Below are 7,894 nucleotides of genomic sequence, written 5' to 3'. Positions count from 1 at the left end.
CAGCAACCCCTTAATCTCAAACACTGTATTGTGTTTCCTACTTCATTGACATGTCTTTATGTATCACTGATGAATGTATGATTGAATACCCACCATCTTAGAGAACCTGTTGGGTGTAGCAGGGATAGACACAGCCACTAGTCCAAGACTAGTCCAAGACTAGTCCAAGACTAGTGAAAGTTGATATGGAACAGTTCTGTCCGAAACTAGCCCGAAACCCAAGTCTAGTAACATTATTCTTGGTCTAGTAAGCTCAGCTAATAGTAGTACATGTTGTAACACTTAAGACTACTGAAAATGATGTGAAGGGTCTAGTTCGGGCAAGCGGACTCAAAAGTTTTTGGCACTGTTTGTTCTTTTCTCACAAAATTTAGTTATTTTACATAACCTCTAGTCCGAAATGAGTTGAGAACTAGTTGGATATGACCAAGGTTGTCTACCCCTGTGGACTGTTGTTGTCTTAACCATGCAATGGTGAGTGTGCGTGTGCATGTTTTCTTTATAGTGGATACATACCGTTGCATCACATTATTTGTTTTTAAAATTTTAGACATATTTTGAATGTGGATTTGTACTTACGCATTGTAAGGATAAGATTTATGGATGAACAACTTCTTTATGACAGTAGCGTCCACCCGGAGAGCGGAAGGTCTGGGGTTCGATCCCTGGCCGCGTCATACCAAAAGACGTTAAAAGATGGTACTTGTTGTTACCCTGTCTGGTGCTCGGCATTAAGGGGCTAAAACAAGGACTGGTCGGCTCGAGTCAGTATACTGTGTCTGAGTGGGATATTCATGTTAAACTGCGGCATGGTATCTCAGTGAGCTAGCACTATATATCGGCATCAGTCCGGACTAGTACAAGCAGCCACACACACACATACACGTACATGCACATTGCTGTATATGTGCAATAATCTTGGACGCGATGTTAAACCCCATTTCACCTCACTCTTTATGAAAGTTGTTCATCCATGAATCCTGTCCTTACTTAGTACTCCAACTTCTAGACACCTCTCAAAGAAACTTACGTGTTGTGTTGATCATCATTGTAAAGTTGTTCTGAATGTGACAGAGATGTTTTTTGTTTTTGTGTTGGTTCAAGAGCAGAGGGTGTTGACATAGCCTGTTTGAGTTGGTCAGATACATGACCTAAACTGTACTACTACTCTTTTGATATTCTTTTCCCTGATTTCATTGTATGTTTAGCATATCACTGGTTGCAGTGGTGCAGATAATGGGCAAACTTAGGCCACAGGCACCAGTTCACCTTAAAGTTTGATGTTGAATGTGAGGGAGTTGTCTCCTTCTCACTACCAGTTGAACCCGTGAAGATCCGGGTAGAATAGGTCTTCAGCAGCCCATGCTTGCCGTAAAAGGCAACTATGCTTGTCGTAAGAGGCGACTAACGGGATCGGGTGGTCAGGCTCGCTGACCTGGTTGATGCATGTCATCCTATCCCAATTGTGTGGATTGATGCTCATGATGTCAATCACTGGATTTTCTGGTCCAAACTCGATTATTTACAGACCGCCGACATATAGCTTGGCTATTTCTGAGTGCGGTGTTAAACAACAAACAAACAAACTACCAGTTGAGCTCTCGGGGCCACTCGGCTCATTCAGCTATCTACTTAGTACCTTGGCAGCATTGGAGTACTGATACGGCATGAATTCACTGTAAACCATGTAACACCAGATCCTACCACACATAGGTTGTCTAACATGACGGTTACTTTTGAAAGTTGTGGGTGCCAAGTATCCCCTCTTCCTGAATCCTGAGACTCATTTGCTCACCACTGAATAATGAATAGTTATTTACGCAAGACTCAAAAGCACGTCCGAATTCACCCTTCAAACAATGATTAGAGACAAAAACCTTATATATATATATATATATTTAAACTACGTTTAATACTACAAGAAAAAAATCACGGATATTTATACATTGCAAAAACTGACATTTTCTTTTCCTGAGAGAGCATAATTAGGAAAAATATCTGTCATGTGATTTGCATACTCAAAGAATAGTTAGCCTTCATATTTCCCTCTCATATCTCATCTTGAAGTTTAGAGGAATTCACAAATACTTATATTCAAAACATCGACCAAAATCCACTGGTAAAAGGGAGTTGAATGAATTGTCTCCCTTTCACTTGTTTTGAGCGTGAAATTGACTGCAAGATGATGAATGAAAATGTCTTGAATTAAGGTTCCAATAACATCACATGATTCATAATGTACCGTTAGATAAGTTTGTACTCTGGCACTATTTGACATTTGTTCTTATTTTCTTAGAATATTCAAAGCCTATTTTTCCAATGTTGTCACTATGTTTATGCTAAAGGTATTGATTCCATGCATTATTTGAAGTTGGAATTTGCTTTGGATAAAAGGGAAAGCTTAATCTCCATAAGGCTTAAAAAAATAAAAGAATTGGTTCTCAGGTAATGTTTTTTGAAAATATAGTGTGGGCATGTGGTGTCTGTTTTTTGTGGTTGTTCAAACTAGTATGTACCCAAATTAACAGTTGTGTAATCAATAAACAGTTGTGTACAACCGACCTGGGAAAGGGCCTCCCTACATAAATGTATTCCTTGATGAGTAAAAAAATGGAATACAGTATTTGACTTCCATTGGATTTTTGAGGATTTTTGTGTGTTTTTGTTAAAAAATGGAAATGTGCATCAAATTTTATGATGATGCAGACGGTGCCTGAGAACCAAGACTATTTTTTCTAGCCTAATGAACACAATCTTTTGTTGTGATGTCATGACACTTCTCAATCACTGTACATTCCAGGATTTTGATTATTTGTGTGTTTTAATTTTCTTAAAAATTACCAGAAAATACTGAAAAATTTATTTCCCTCATAATTTTATACCAAACAAATAATTGTTCACTGGATCACCAGAAAAAAAAGTAAGTAAACAAATTTTTTGCACCTGCTTTCTCAGATTCGTTTGGTAGTTGTGACTGATGACATCGTCTGACTGTAACAGAATATCTTTAACAGACTGGAGGCTGACATCATTCCGACCTTTTGTCACAATAAGACTCGAATGACGTTAACAAAGCTGTCCAGATGACCAAAACAATACACTGGTGTGCGAGAGGTCATATGGGCACTAGTACACGTACAAATTTGATGAACTTGTTTATTTCTAAACCTGGTAAAGCTAGATTAATGCTGACCACAGGTTTAGACATCAAACAAACAAAACATGATTCAAGAGTATAGGTATTTATGTCAATTCCTTATTGTTTCTTTCATGACTTCAAGTATAATCAACCCTTGGCAAAAGAAAATGAGAGAAAAAACCCTTTGAAAGTGGCGTGTACTTTGCTGTCATTAGGAGACTTGAGAAATCATATACCATATTCGACGTAATAAGCGCCCCCCTCTAATAAGCGACCATTGCGATATTTGCGAATATATTGGCTAGTGAACAATCCCAATTAGCACCCCTTCCCATTGATCAATGTTCACAACACTTATTTATTCACGTATGATACGCACTCGTGTGTTTTTTTTCGACCAAAATAATATTTTAATAAGAGCCCCCTATTTCTAATTTTGAGAGCGCCCTGGGCACTTATTACGTCGAATATGGTAATGATATTATTTCATTGTATCAATAACACAACTACCCCATGATGAATAAAGATGAGGATGAAATGCTGCCAGAATTGGGTTTCACATCACACATTGCACCCATTTGAGGAATAGAACCCAGGCCTGTGGCATGATGAGCAATGGCTGTAACCACTCGCCTGCATCACGCCCCTGCCTCTTAAATGTTACAGTTTTAAACTGCTTTTAGCTTTATTCCAGCAAAATGACAGAAGGGGATACCAGTAACGGCCTTCACATACTGTACTTCAGTGTGATGAGACCCGTGAAGATCCGGAGTAGAATAGGTCTTCAGCAACCCATGCTTGCCGTAACAGGCGACTATGCTTGTCGTTAAAGGCGACTGACGGGATCGGGTGGTCAGGTTTGCTGACTTGGTTGATGCATGTCATCGATTCCAATTGTGTGAATCGATACTCATGATATCAATCACTAGATTTTCTCGTCCAGACTTGATTCTTTATAGAACCAGTCATATAGCTGGAATATTGCTGAGTGAGGCGTTAAACAACAAGCACACAAACCAACCAGTGTGATATACTTAGGCTTAACACAAGGGTACCTAATCGCCCCATGCCTCTTAAATATTTTAAGAACAGCATAGAAATACATGCAATGCATCAACTGCTCACTCTTTCTGACTTGGTGTTGTGTTCGTGGCATGGCTGTGTTTCACATAGGAATCTCATGTTGAGGTTGGAATGATTCCATTTCATTCTGTGTAATATATACTTCATTAAATGTGAATTGTGGATGTTATTATTGTATGTTCTTTTAACATTGCCGCTTGTTGTGACTGTTCTCGGTGTTGAATAAATTCATGTTATAATATATCTTGATTTATCACATCACTGGTGGTTGCATGTGATCCTGTGTACATTGCACTTCGCAAATCAGAAGTTATGCAGCATGGATCACTCACTCACTCACTCACTCACTACCCTGAACTCCTTGCTTTGTCAAATCAACAACACCAAAAGAATTGAAACGGATGGGTACAGGATAAGTTTATGTGGCATTGACAACATTTCACGGTTCAGCTCTGAACCTGCATCCCAAAGTATGTATAGGCCGGGCTTTCCTCCCACACACAGTGATATAACTGGAATACTGTTAACGGCTGCATTAAACCCAACTCGCTCACTCACTCAGATGAAGAATGTTGAATTTGTAGAGCCCAAAGGACATGCCAATATCATTACAAAAGGACATGGCAAGGAGAATCATTTTAGTGAAGAGGTCCAGGGTGATAACCTTCATCTTTGTTAAGCAAAAAGCTTAGTATTTAGTGACAAACAGAAAGAATTATTCCTCTTCTAACAGAAATGGGGCTCTGAAGTCACCACCTGCCCCTGTGAATACATCTGAAGTTAAAATGACCAACAATTCATTACTGACAAATAGTTTGCTCGGGGAGGTCAATATATTCCAGTATACAACCATAAAAGATATTCAACATAACAGTACTGTTTGATTGGCATTTCTTAGAAGTTGATGGAGGGCAAAGTAGACAAAATTTATGGACACCAACTTCTGGATTTTATTGTAATGGCGATGGTATTGATCATTATACTAACAACGCGTGTCGGTCTGACGTTGATTAATTAACAATTTGCATACTCGTATATGCAAGAGGCAGACATATGGTTCTCTGTAGGAAGTGACAACTTGGAGACAATGGCTTGCAGTATATACAGTTTTACTTTATACATGTAGATATATACATACAAATGACACTATGTGCCAAGTCAGCACATAGTGGTAGTGGTTGTTGTCTAGGTGTCCCGGAGCACCCAGCCTAACCCTAGCTAGGCTAAGGGTAAGACCTTTCTTCTCCCCCTATTCTCTCTGGACCAAGGCTTATATAGCCAAGGTCACCTGACATTTAGTAAGTAATAAATATAAATGTAAACAGTAAATCATCAGTGACATGCTTGCACATCCTGTTCAGGATGGCAGACGGTCGATGTACACAAAAATGGGGATTAACAAATAGGATTAGCATCTTATAAATAACAGCAATTAAGTGTTTCAAGGCATATAGATGTCATGGCTCTAGGGTAATGAGCCTTTGCAATCAAATGTTCTTCAGACAATGGGTGTCGTAAATCAGTCACCATGACAACTTCCCTCCGTTACGTGAAGCTTGGACCCCAAGCTTATATGAGTCCAAATTGATATGTGTGAGTTTTTTCACCAACGAAAACAACCATGCAAATGTGAACAAAATCAGTTACATGAAATCCTTGTGCAACAAATATATCTATGCAATGGCGGTATGAAAGTGATCATCTAGCCAATTTGAATTAGTGCCAGTTTGAAAACTAACCATGTGATCTTTGTAATGTGCAATTTCACTACAAGGTAATTACCGCTTTTTACAGATTCAATAAATATATCACAGAAGGTTCTTTGAATTCAGGAGTGACTCAGTACCGCATAATGATAATGAGTAATGTCATAAAAAGTACAAATTAAACATCTCAGCAAATATTTCGCATAAAGAAATTTGAAACCAGGAGTCTAGCTTTACCGCGTGACTCAAACGGTACTTGTGGGTACTATTGCCCTTTTAAGTACAATGGGTGCTCTTCCCGTGTCTTTGACGGAGCTTGCCCAGATATTGTGGGTGCGATGCCCAAGAAAAAAAAATTAAAATCCTTAATTCCGACATCAAAATTCTGAAATGCTGAATACTGCTGTGCTGTTAGTTACTTAATACTGACATACAATAAACATATGTGTAGGGTTGGCTCACCCAAGAATATCCCTAATCTGAATTCAAAGTCCTAGACAATACATTCAATTTTGTACCAAACTATGCACATTAATTACTTGTAACAAATGACAAATTTTGTCGTTTAGATCTTTGAAATTACGAGTCGAGCTTAGAGGTGTGACTCGATAACCCTACAGCTTAGGTTTGTCTGGGCCCTAGCTGCAACTATATGTCTGGCGTAGCCTGGAGACATTTCAAAGATTCCCTACATAATAACTTCAAAGATCTAGCTTGACTAAAGATGTAATTTGGAGTATATTGCACACATACAAAACTAAATTTTGGAAAGACACATTTTGGCATTAATATACTGGCTTTGATTAAACATACCTGGTTGCACTATTCAACAGTCACACAATATATATCCTTGATTGAGTCCATGTAAGTAAACACAAATTTGTCAGTCCCAATGGCATATCTTTACACAGTGTCCATCTTGTAGGTGCCCGTGAGGCGGCTTCTGTATTGTGCAGGGTCTGCATGATGATGGCTGTGGTCGGGTCTCTGTGGGATAGGCGTGTATACTTCTTTTCTTAGGTCATGTGCAGGAACGACATCTTGAAGGGGAAGTCTTAGCAATGTTGCTAAGATATTCGAGCAGGGAAGGTTTGGGATCGGAGAACTTGTTCTTGATTGGAGAGGTTCTTGTTCTTTCTTCAATCTTGTTAAAGGCCATTTCTTCGTTCTTGGTGATTGGCCCCCCAGGAAGGTAGTATATCCTTTTAATAAGAGACTGTCACTTCCTACAGTTTTGTGAACCATATGCCATGCTGCAAAGAGGTACAGGAAAGGACAGACTAAGAAGTCTGTCATACCCGATAGCTCCACCAAATTAACAACGCGTGTCGGTCCGACGTCGATTAATGAACAATTTGCATACTCGTATATGCAAGGGGCCCACGTATGGTTCCTGTAGGAAGTGACAACTTGGAGACAATGGCTTGCAGTATATACAGTTTTACTTTATACATGTAGATATATACATACAAATGACACTATGTGCCAAGTCAGCACATAGTGGTAGTGGTTGTTGTCTAGGTGTCCCGGAGCACCCAGCCTAACCCTAGCTAGGCTAAGGGTAAGACCTTTCTTCTCCCCCTATTCTCTCTGGACCAAGGCTTATATAGCCAAGGTCACCTGACATTTAGTAAGTAATAAATATAAATGTAAACAGTAAATCATCAGTGACATACTTGCACATCCTGTTCAGGATGGCAGACGGTCGATGTACACAAAAATGGGGATTAACAAATAGGATTAGCATCTTATAAATAACAGCAATTAAATGTTTCAAGGCATATAGATGTCATGGCTCTAGGGTAATGAGCCTTTGCAATCAAATGTTCTTCAGACAATGGGTGTCGTAAATCAGTCACCATGACAATACCATCGTCAAGCAGGGCTGAATAATAAACATAGTACAGAATATATACTCACTGACAAAAGAAACGCGAATACCATACATGGTCCTTGTTTAAGCCCT

This window comes from Haliotis cracherodii, unplaced genomic scaffold (genome assembly GCF_022045235.1).
Source record: "Haliotis cracherodii isolate W230 unplaced genomic scaffold, xgHalCrac1.p SCAF_17, whole genome shotgun sequence".
Lineage (NCBI taxonomy): Eukaryota > Metazoa > Mollusca > Gastropoda > Lepetellida > Haliotidae > Haliotis > Haliotis cracherodii.
This window is presented reverse-complemented; position numbering follows the sequence as displayed.